Genomic DNA, 12,813 nt, shown 5'->3' on the forward strand with positions numbered 1-12,813 from the left:
TAATAATAAAAAGAAGAAGAAGAAGAAGAGGAAGACGAAGAAGAAGAGGAAGACGAAGAAGAAGAAAATAAGAAGAAGAAGAAGAAGTAAAGAGATTTTCATGTGACTATGGTGCTTTATGCAGTTAGTCTTTGAAATCCTAATTACACATTTACATATCATGAACATTGTTTGTTGATCATATTTCTGACTAAAGATGAGACATTGTCAGGTAGTTATGAAGCAACGGGAAGCAGATAAGACGCAAAATAGGTTTACAATGATAGGTGAAGGCCATACATTTATTACTAGGTATTACTTCAGAATTGATGACGATACTTCTGACAAACGTACCATCATCTAATCAGGAGAGATATTTAAATACCTCTAACTTTTTTACACACATATATAGGAGCTGGCAAAGTGCACATTGGTCACGAAATTATAGGTATAAGAGAGTTGAGCAAATACATGTAAGGAAAATTTGTGGAGATACAAAATACAGTTGTGAATTATATTCTTCTATAGATAGCTATGAAATGATTCACTATCGGGGTTAGAAGTTTCAGCGCAATTTTATTAGCTTTTCCTGGAAGTGCCTACATGGTTGCTAACTGAATCTTTACTTCACAATAGTTTTAACTTACCTGTTCATGAAGTTAATTACTCATCTCCTTCATACAAGTCTTTCCTATGTTATTAATCATTCATTCTTTTCACTAAGCAAAGATCCTCGAGTCTTCTTTTGTACTGAACACGAGGTACTTCGATCCCCTCCATTCCCCCTTCCACATATGCACATGTTCCCACAGACTGTTAACTTCCAGGGAAAAAAATATTCCTGTGAACTTCCGATCTATTCTTTTAGCACTTATTCCCAGTTTGCAAGGATCTTAATCCCTTCCCGGACACAGTCCAGGACACAGACAGATAAATAAGCCTAATGTCGTCGGTAATAGAGTGCAAATCTCTTTGCAAAGGGACTCTATCATTCAGCGTGTGTCGTGGCGTTGTAAGTAATGATTTTAGAAAACAACAGTTGATGGCCTGATGATGATATGGCCTGCCGGACGGACACGGGTGGGGGGGGGGGGGGGGGGGGGGGGGGTGTCATGTGAGCAAAGGAACCTGAAAAAAAAGAGACTTACAAGCATAGTGATAGAATGATAGGTGCGGTGGATATCTTACTTAGTGGTCTTAAAACACCTTCGCATATCCCATAACTCCATAACTTTTTATTTCCATAATTACATTTGGTCAAATAAGTATGAGGGTTATTATATCTAAAGCCTGGATTGTACTAATCTCTTTATTGTTTATAGATTAGTTAATAATATGAGCAATAGAAGAAAAAACGTTAGATATCATGTGTATGTTTACACTCAAATCACGTTTGAAAAAGTCATCGAATATTTTGTGATGAGAGAGAGAGAGAGAGAGAGAGAGAGAGAGAGAGAGAGAGACAGAGAGAGAGAGAGAGAGAGAGAGAGAGAGAGATAGTTTATTTCTAACAAGCATATTAGTAAAACAAATGTTCTAATTCACAGAAAACGCTGAAAAACGTATTTTGAGCGGAGCGAAAAATCTATTTTTGGGTGAGATAGCCATGACGTCCTGATGGAAGGTTCCTTCAGTAGCTTCCTTAGGGTATATATGACTACAGTAGATATTCCCATAGAATTAAACTAAAGGTTTCACAGAATTCTAACTTCTGGCGCGAGTACCCATAAGGTTTCCCTATATGGTATCGTATAATAACAGGGGACGTAGGCTTGACACGCCACATAGCTATCTGCACCCCACATAGCGTTTACGCTTCGAGGGGGAGTGTGGCAAGGATGGGAGGAGCTTTTGTTAAGCTCTCCTCCTGCGTTACTGTTACGGTACCTCGCGATGTAAACAAACGGCCGCCATAGCTGGCCGCCATCTTGACTGACGTCACATCTGCGCGCCATATCCTCATTCCTTCCGGCGTCTCTGTCAGCCTCCATGATACAATAAGAAAGGGAGGGGCCTAACAGGCCAGAATAGAGATTCAGGGTGGGTCCATCAGGATGTCATGGCTATCTCACCCAAAAATAGATTTTTCGCTTTGCTCAAAATCAGTTTTTGGGGCTCAAGCCATGACGTCCTGAGGGAAGTGTACCAGAGAATTAGTGTATAGTGGATTTTTCCAATTTTAATAGTGCCTTCGACTTCTAAACAATATTCCTTTGGTCTGATGACCTTAGAGACCGTGACATCTCCATTACATGTCACTACCAATGGAATTAACTATGACATGGCTTCCTGCCCTCCTGGCAGGGAAGTCCTATTTGGATGAAAGGAACGTCTTGAAGTAACCTGATGAAGAAAACTCACCTGTAGACGAGGATCTTGTCGGTCTCACAGACAGATCAGGAAAGTTAAGTACTTGTGTTGGAACAAATATTTCGCTTTTCTTTAGGTGAGTATATATCAGATAGAAGCAATATTTTAACATGAATCATAATAAAGGTCAAAATAGGGGCAATAAAACTCTCTAACAGTAATGTATTTCATATAGTAGGGTGAAATAAGACGCATATGATAGCGAAATTTCTATTCTATTCAAGAAAATATTCGCGTTAATATGAAATAAGGTAAATAAATTACAGTAAAATTGTTGGTTAACAAACAGACTAAAGACTACATAAGACCAGGGTGTGGAATCTGAAAAAGAAGAACTTGCCATTACACACATAAGTTCCAAGGGAACTATAAGGTCTTTTAAAGTCTTAATTACACTTCATGTCCAAATAAACATGTGGCACATGTGATCAAGTCTATGTTACTTCACCTTGTAGAAGAACAGTCTCCCGTGACACTAGGTGGCATTTAAAATCACTATGTATCGCACTAGGGTCAACACAGGCACCCGTTGAGTTAGAGTCCCGAAATAACTTACTGTCATACGCAGCACTAAGCAGCAGGTTTTAATACACTACCTGCGGCTACCACGAATCTCTTGAGTTCATGCACCTGCTTCGCATAGTGTTTGAAAAACACTCTTGAGGATTTCCAGCCTGTGAAAGATCGAAGGCTTTCGAAATCCATTGCTTGAAAGAAATTTAGGGAAGAGGCGACTTTTCTGGGATCATGACCCGCGGGTGTACTGTCAGGATCCACTCTGCGAATAAAGTAGGTGATCTTCGCCCTTAGTTGTTTGAGTGACAAATTACTTCCCGATGTTTCTCCTTTAAAGGGTTGTCCTCCGCCAAAGTCTGAAGTTCTTCGAAGATAGACCTTTAGACTCTCCACTGGGCATAGAGAGACATCTACCTTCAGAGGGCAGATTCTCCAGGGAGCCCACCTCTTAGTGGGGAGTTCATTTTTAGCGAGAAATGTTGGGTCAGGGAAGAGGTTAAGTTCCCCAGTTTCGGCGAACTGTATCTGGCCTTTTTCTCTAGATAAAGCCACTATTTCACTGACTCGGGCTCCCGAGGCAAGGGCAAAAAGGAAAATCACTTTTTGAGTCAAGTCTTTCAGAGGGCAAGATTCATTGTTCAGGCTAGAAGCAAAATGGAGCACCTTATCAAGAGACCAGGAGATGGGTCTCGGTGGAGGTGCAGGACGGTGTCTAGCACATGCCTTTAGAAGTTTGTTAAAGATTTTGTTGGACAGGTCTATCTGGAAGGCATAAAGTAATGGTCTTGTCAAGGCCGATTTACAAGTGGAAATCGTATTGGCTGCTAACCCTTGTCCATGAAGGTGAATGAAGAAGGACAGACAAAAATCTATGGAGATTTCCGTAAGGTTTTTTGCCTTCACGGAAGACACCCACTTCTTCCAGGATGACTCATATTGCCTTCTGGTAGACTTTGTTTTGTATTCCTCTAGGAAGTCTAAACATTTCTTCGAGATTCAAAACATTTTCTTCACAGCTAGGGAGAGAAAATCATGAGATGAAGGTCTCGGGTTTTCCTTGATGAAGCGAAGACAGTCGACTTTTGAACCTGCTGGGAGAGAACTGGGTCAGCAGAGGGATCAGCTTGGGCTGTAGCTCCAGGACTAGAGGGAACCAGTTGCTCCGGGGCCACTTGGGTGCCACTAGGGCTGTGGTTCCCTTGAAGGTTCTCAGCTTGGTGAGGGCTTTCAGCAGAGGGTTGGGTGGAGGGAACAGGTAAATCTTGGACCATCTGTTCCAGTCCAGGGACATGGCATCCACCGCTTCCGCTTTTGGGTCCTCGTATGGGGCCACATAAAGAGGAAGTTGGTTGTTGTCGCTAGTTGCGAAGAGGTTGATCTGCAGTTCCGGGACTTGATGGGAGATGAAGGAGAATGATCTTGCGTCTAGGGACCATTCCGACTCTATGGAGCTTGTCCTCGATAGAGTCTCCGCCATCACATTGCGGAATCCTTGTAGGTGAACTGCTGAGAGGTGTCATCTCTTCTTGTCCGCTAGGCGGAAGATGGGTAATAGCACTTGGTTGAGTTGGGGCGATCGTGAGCCCTGACGGTTGAGACATCTGACCACAACGGCGCTGTCCAGAGTTAGACGGATGTGGATCGAAGGACGAGGGGACAGTTTCTTCAAGGTAAGAAGACCCACCATGGCCTCCAAGATGTTGATGTGAAACGTCTTGAATAGGGGAGACCATGTTCCTTGAACTTGTCACTGGTGGGAGTGACGCCCCCATCCTTCTAGCGAGGCATCTGTGTGGATAGTGACCGACGGAGGTGGTGGTTGAAGAGGAACTGATCTTTTCAGGTTCTTTGCCTCTGACCACGGCTTTAGGAATGAGCGAGGCCTGGTTGGCAGAGGTCTCTTGAGATCTCTTCGAGCGATGGATGCGTTTCTTCTCCAGACTCCCGATGCATCTTTTAGCTGTGCTCGTAGCACTGGGTCTGGTACTGAGGCGAACTGGAGGGAGCCGAGCACTTGTTCCTGTTGGCGCCTTGAAATCCCTTTGGATTTTAGAAGTCTCTGGACAGATCCCGCTATTTCCTTCCTTTTCTTCAGAAGGATAGAAAGACGGTGTGACTGAAGGTTCCAATGGATTCCCAGCCATTGAAACTTTTGAGCTGGAGACAGTCGAGACTTTTTGGTGTTGATTTTGAAACCCAAATGTTCCATGAACTGGGTCACCTTTTTGCAGGCACACGAGCATTTTTCTGATGATGCCGCCCAAACCAGCCAATCGTCTAGGTAAGCCATCACCTGGACGCCTTGAAGGCGTAGCTGTTGGACGATCGTGTCTGCGAGCTTCGTGAAGATTCTTGGGGCCACGTTGAGTCCGAAGGGCATGGCCCTGAAAGCATACTGTCTTCGTTGAAGCCTGAATCCCAGGTAGAAGGAAGCCTGGTAATTCATTGGAATGTGCCAGTAGGCGTCTGCCTGGTCTATTGAGACCGTGTAAGCCTTGTGAGGCAGTAGGGCTCTCATATGTTGAAGAGTCAGCATCTTGAATTTGTTGTTCGCAATGAACTTGTTGAGAGGGGACAAGTCTTTCTTGGGAACACAGAATAGTCTTCCCTGGAACCTGGGGGACTTTACCCTCTTGATCACCTTCTTGTTCTAGAGTTCTAGGACATATTCTTCCAGGATGGGGGTTGAGTGTTGGAAGAATTGGTGGAAGGTTGGAGGTGGTGTTATCCGGCTCCACCTTAATCCCTTCTTGACGATGCTGTGGGCCCAAGGATCGAAGGTCCAACGATTCTGGAAGTGGCAGAGTCTTCCTCCCACCGGAAGCACTTCATTGCTTCTGGTTTCCCGAGGGTTTACCACCTCGGCCGCCTGCTCCCCTTCCTCCTCTCCCTCTGGATGGATTGCCTTTCATAGGCTGGGGTAAAGACTGGTGACTGGGCCACCACCGGCTGAGGGACCAGCTGAAAGGTGTGCTGTGGCTGGGCCACTAGCTGGGGAGTAGCGGGTGCCGGAAACTGGCGTTTGGCTTGACGCTGTTGGGATCGGGGCTTGTTGGACTGAGTCCTTAGGCTGGGAGACGTCATCCTGAGAAGATTTCCTCTTTGGGGACATGCCCCACTTTTTGAGAAGGTTCCTGTTCTCAGCGGCAGCTCTGTCCACTATCTCTTTCACCAGTTCCACAGGAAAGAGATATTTGCCCCAGATGTTGGAGGAATTACAGACGCTACGTAAGAAGAAATGCGGATATGGAGCGCGGATGTGACGTCAGTCAAGATGGCGGCCAGCTATGGCGGCCGTTTGTTTACATCGCGAGGTACCGTAACAGTAACGCAGGAGGAGAGCTTACCAACGGCTCCTCCCATACTTGCCACACTCCCCCTCGAAGCGTAAATGCTATGTGGGGTGTCAAGCATACGTCCCCTGTTATTATACGATACCCTAAAGGGAAACCTTATGGGTACTCGCGCCAGAAGTTAGAATTCTGTGAAACCTTTAGTTTAATTCTCTGGGAATATCTACTGTAGTCATATATAACCTAAGGAAGCTACTGAAGGAACCTTCCATCAGGACGTCATGGCTTGAGCCCAAAAACAGTCGATAGACCCAAAACAGCCTAATTTTGATGAACAGGCTTATGAGACGACGGCACCTGGCAGTTTTTTGTGATCACTCATCTAATCATTAGACATAATCAATGTTGATTACTTTCCTTGAAAAGCGACCGTTTTGCTTCCAACTTAAGTAACATGCGCATGTCAGTGTTATATATATAATAAATAAAAAAAAAAAAGCTTGAAAAGCATGAAGAAAGTAAACAGATCATGCAATCCATGGAAGGTAGGAAAGGATTATATCCGATTATTAAAGTATAATTAGTAAGATATTTACAATAGATCATTATTAATTTTACACATTCATCGGTGTTCACTCTTAAAAAACTATTACTAATAATATGTTCCCCTATGGTCACACTGGAAATGAAAAAAAATAATCACAAACATCTCGATAAATCTAGCGTGACTACCAAGACTACTGTAGAGTGATTAATTCACATTTGACAAAGACGTTTTAATTGGAGGAAGAATTAGTCCAACGCTAGACTATGGGATAATTATTATTGATAAAGCTCTGTCTGGCGACCGTTGGCATAAAATTTACAATCGGCTAAAGAAGGAAAAATATGAAATTAGGTTATGGAAAGAGTGGAAAGTTAGCATACTCAATTTGTAAACTTAAGAAAACATACTAGAAAAACATCAATTTATTTTTTTCCTACCAATATGTGTTACGATTCAAGAAAATTAACAACAATAAAATGAATCCTTATGAAGTTCTTATATAGCATGCTGTTTTAAGTCAATTTCTCCATTACAGAGAGAGAGAGAGAGAGAGAGAGAGAGAGAGAGAGAGAGAGAGAGAGAGAGAGAGAGAGAGAGAGAGACAGAGAGAGAGACAGAGACAGAGAGAGAGAGAATGTAAAAGTATGTGTAAAAGGAAGTAGGCAAGAACATGCTATTCTTATTTCATTAATAGTTTGGGAATAGCATATTTTGTGAGGCGCCAGTTTGGTAATAACTGAAAGGTGAGGTGAATACAACTAACTTTATTTCAACAGATCATGAGTTTATATACAGGGACTTACAAGCAGAAACATCACGAAAATTCAAACATGAAAAAGCATAAGCTAGCAAGAAAACACAGGTTGGTCTATGACGAGTGCAGGGAAGAGGGAGTGATAGAATAAAAAAAAAAAAACATTATAGTGTACATGCCTGCATGAAAAACGTGTGGTACATGCCCTCCCCCCCTTCCTCGCTATAAATGACATGCATGTGAAATAGGGTACCCTGCTATTTAAAGGTTTACTCTAGGTGAGTCATCTGGCAGTTGATATGCAAGTGTATTAGACGATCAATGGAGATCCAGTCTTCTTTGCCACGAAAGTTGATGTAGAATTCCTTCAGCGTATGACAGATCACGAAGAAAGGGACCGTGTAAGAGGGCCTTAGCAGTGGTTTACTAGTGGTGTTGTGCAGGAAAACATGCAGTGCTGAAGTGCAAATCTGCAGGTATGTGTTACTTAGCTTGGAGCTTACAAGTATTGCGGCATAGAGTAAATTTCCCACTGCATGACGTAGGGGCTAAAGATGGTCGGAAGAGGTTGCAGACAGAAATGATTGGGCAGGGACCACCAACGGACCGCCACATACTATTCCAGCTGCCTAGACGTCCAGGGCGTCTTTAGGAGTGGTCCTTAGTCCCAGGGGAACCCAGTAAAGCTGTGCAATCCCGTTTTAGTCCTTGCAGAAGGACATCAAAGGTGCTTGGAAGGTGCGATGAAAACGTTCAACCATTCCGTTTGCAGCAGGATTGTACGCAATTGTCTGATGTAGAGTGCTTCCCAGGCGATTAACTAATAATATCCACAATTAAGAGATGAAAGTGGTACCCATGTGAGAAAGTATTATGCTCAGGGATACAAAATCTTGCTATCCATCCTTGGAGTAAATGAGGCGGATGTCGCATTTTCCATTGGAATAGCTTCAGGCCAACGAGTGGCGCGGTTGATAATGATGAACAGGTAATGGTGTCCTAGTGATGTGGGTAAAGGCCATACTGCATTGACGTGAATGTGAGAAAAACGATGATGAGGTTGAGGAAAGGTACCCACTCCTGAATCTCTGTCGAAGTACTTTTGAAGTTTGTTATGAAATACAGATGCGGACCCAATCCTTAGCATTCTTAGTAATGCCTTGCCAGATGAGCTTTGTCTTCAGTAGCTGTGCAGTAGATCGGTGTGAGGGATGTGAAAGGCCAAGAATGAAGTCAAATATCTGTTGGCACATGGAACCAGGTATCCAAGGACTAGGTACTGACACATAGAGGTGGGTGGCATTGGATTCATCAAAAGTGACATTTTCCCAACTGAGGGATGCGCAGGATGTACTACATGCTTGGTACTCTGGATTTTTTCATTGAGCTTCTGCCAAGCCATTGTATTCCAATCCAAGGTTAATGGGAGCCAATTTGCTTCTTGACAGGACATCGGGGACAGTATTCATTATAAAGGGACGTGCTGAAGGGTGAAATCTTATTCAGCTTTGGCATAGAGATGTCCATGTTAACAGGCAGACCAGGCTTATGACTGTCGAGTACAGTGTGGACCATAGGCATTTCATCCATGCAAATGACGAAAGGTATACCTTCTAGGAAATGGCAAATGTGATGGACAGCCAAGTGCACCACCAGCAGTTCGCAGTCAAAGGTAGTGTAGTCGGATTCAGACTTGGATAGTTCTCTACTGAAGAAGGCCAATGGGTGTAGTGAGTTGTTGAAAACCTATTCAAGTATTGCACCAACAGCGACATTGTAGTGGTTTGCGGACTGTGGCCAAAGGTAGCACCCAAACCGCCTAGTGTCCGAATGCCAACCACAACCCGACGTTCATTACACAAAAAAATATACAACAGTGGAATACCCAAAAACAGTTCAACAGACCGGAGTACTGGCCACCACCCCTTGATTTATACTGGGCAAGGGGACCCAGCTAGAACCTGACGTACCCCTTTGCTTCTCCTGCCTTCAGCTTGCTGATCATAAGTAAAAGTATAAGAACATTAGGTGAAAGAAAATGTTTTTTGTACTGATAACTGGACACAGTGTGGGAAAATAAATTTTAGATAACTTGACTAATGAAAACAGTGGCTGAGGAAAGGACATCATAGTGAGAAGTTCTGAAATGAAATGCTGTATTCATAAAAACAAGCCAAAAAAAAAATATTTATTTGTAAATGGAACAACAAAAAAAACTATTAGGAATACATTAATATTATATCAATTAAAATAATCAATTAAAGGCAAAATTAGCATCCCTTTACATAAAACTTCAGCATCAGGGTAACAAGATAAACAAATTTTGAATAAGAATAAAAAATTATTCACATGCTGGACACTCAAGTTTTCTAAGCCATCTCAAACCAACCACCCATAAGAAAATATAAATTTGCGAAAATACTGTACTACAATAATTTTCCCTGAATCAATACTGTCCCTTCAATTTTCAGTTCACCACTAAGCTGCAAAGTCACTTAAAATGATCAAACTCAGAATAGTACGGCCGCATACGATGCCGTGCAGATCCCAGTGGGCCCACAATAATAATGTCTCGAAAAGTTTGTCAACAACAGTAGAACCTAAATCTCTCACTCTTGGAAGGGATTTTGAATAAGTCTGAATTCAGACTAACCTCGAACACAGTCAGTCACCTCCTAACATCTGAATTCACTTCTTGGGCATCCGACCAGATATGCCATTTCAGTAGCTCCTGTGAACTATTAATCTTTATGACACACTCTCATATAGCAACACAGTAGCTTACTTCTAGTTAAAAGGCAAGATAATATGAACACAGAGCAGCATCACAGACCACTACACACTAATAACAGGCAATAATCCACTTTCATAATGTTTTGCGATACATTGGATTCCAAGGACGGATGTATTCGCTGTTTTCTATATACATACAGTAGTCTCAAGAGTAAACTTCCCTTACACTCCCTACTGAGTGTAGGGGGCTGCTGTCAATACCTGGAAAGGAATAATAACAGATTAAGACTTTTTTTTTTTGGGGGGGGGAGGAGGGACTTGAGCGCTATAACACACTGTATATGAAAAATAACAATATTTTTTTTATCATAAAAACATTAAAGTTTTCTTAGACACAAACCCCTATATATAACAAAAATAAAAAATAACAGTATGTTTCATAAGATACAATCCACTATTTTATTCCATTCCCCCCATTAGCCCTCAAGCCCATCCAAAAAGATACCTGGTAACTGACAGCAACACCCCACGCAAACTCTGTGTATTGAAGTGAAAAAAAAATTACCTTGCAAAAAAAAATAAATTCAGTAAAAAGGTAAGATGATCAACTAAAGATTTAATTCATCATCCCTTCCTTCAGTTACATATCAAATTACATCAATAAATTTTTTTCACAGACTCATGATTTAACAAAAAGCAATAGGAATAGACAATAAACTATCAGACAATATTGAAACACAGTACTTAAAACACAAAATTTAGATTATCGTCTATTCTTCTTAACAATACACCAATAACATACAACATAATAAATTTCATTATTTAAAAAATTTCGGTATTACAGGAATACATTCAGGATCTATTAAAAAAAAAATTACATTCATTGCAGTCCAAAATCAATTTAAAAGCATACAAAACTCATGGATTTGGGACTACAGGTATTACAGGATAAAAAAAATTATTGAATCTTTTGTAACTGTCACGGTCCAGGTCAATTTACAGTACAACAATAAATGCGATAATTACAGAAACCATGACTAAATAAAGATTTCCTCACACTACCTGTCCCATTCTCAGCCTTTTATCTACCCTAATGTGGGAATTAAAATATGACTAATAAGAACAAAAAAGGGGTAATTACTATCAAAACTTTCTTTAAAAACTGTACAAAGATTAATTCAGTGGGAGATTTATAGTTCTTCTGAGTCTCAAAATTCTGTCTTGGGACAGGCGCCGTGATTCAGCAATCTGCTGGAGAGCCATATTAATTTCTCGCAGCACTGGAGACAGGCTAAGCCGGCGACTCTCCAGGTACAAGCTGGGTGTCCTTAATCGATCGATAACCTCGCATAACAGTTGGTATCTGCGGGTCATCGACATTCTTTGAGGGAAACGAGAGACAGAATCCGTAGACTAAGAGGAGGACAATAAAAATCCCGAGAAATCAGGCGATGACTCGAGGCAAAGTTTTGCTTCGGGCGACCCAATCAAAGTTGTAGCGTTCAGGTTAGATACACCTGATTGTGCCACTTCAGCCTCGAGCTCTGACCGGTGTTTTAATCTACCATCAGAATGTAGGAATGGGTTTGAATTCTGAAGTGACTCAGGAATGGAGGAGGGTTTCCTCTCTATAATATTCGTCTGGTCAGTGAGACGAGGTCTCCACTCCAGGACTTGAGGCTGAACTGAAGATAGGTCAAGAACAGGACCTTTTGACCTTGTCCATGGGGGTCTAAACCCACTGGAGGTGGGATCTTCAGGCGAAAGTCGGTCGTCACAATCGGGTGGCAAAAAGCCGAGAAAGTCATTATCAGGATGAATACACACTGCAGATTCAGAAACAGGGCCTTCTGAAGTATGTCTTGACCAATCTGGACTGGAACTCTTGGAACCAACAGAAAGTAGTTCCAATAACGGAATACTAGAAACTTCCCCGAATTCCCAACTCCCTGGAGGATGAACGATACCTTCCTCTCGGAAAGAAGAAGCAAAGAACTGGGGCGTTGGAAATTCCGGAACAGGACAGTGAACCACCGACTCGAGAGACAAAATACGGAGTTTTACACATTTCAGTGTGGCTGTTCTCCCACAGTTGGAGGACCAAATGATCTCGAAACGATTCAGGCTTTAATACTGGAGTCTCATGGCGATTTTCCGGAGGATATAACCAAGCATCCAGTGCTTTCTTTCTCTTGTAAGTCCTAGCTGGCTTAAGAATGGGCTTAGGCTGAGTAATAGCTCTAGTAGGATGGTGACTTTTCCTCGGTCTTCGAGACTTGTTAAAATCTCGAGACAAAAGGTAGGATGCCACCACTGCAGCCACCCCATAGAAGTCACCATCACTACTAGAACCAGAACACTCAGAGACTTCAGAAGAAGCAGGACTGTCATCCATGAGTTCTGGACTATTCAGAGTCTCTGTTACAGGAGCAGGACCCTTCGGGTACCAGACAAAGTGCCTCCTAAGATAAACTGGAGGTTCAAACCAGGCCTTTAACTGGATATGGTGAGCTCCTACCAGTTCACCATCAGGCAGTCTCTGCAGCTCATAGGTGACCTTATTCTCGTGTACCTTAGTAACAAGGAATAAGCCCTCAAACCTAGGGATGAGATTGTTCGTC

This window comes from Palaemon carinicauda, chromosome 18 (assembly GCF_036898095.1).
Source record: "Palaemon carinicauda isolate YSFRI2023 chromosome 18, ASM3689809v2, whole genome shotgun sequence".
Classification (NCBI taxonomy): domain Eukaryota; kingdom Metazoa; phylum Arthropoda; class Malacostraca; order Decapoda; family Palaemonidae; genus Palaemon; species Palaemon carinicauda.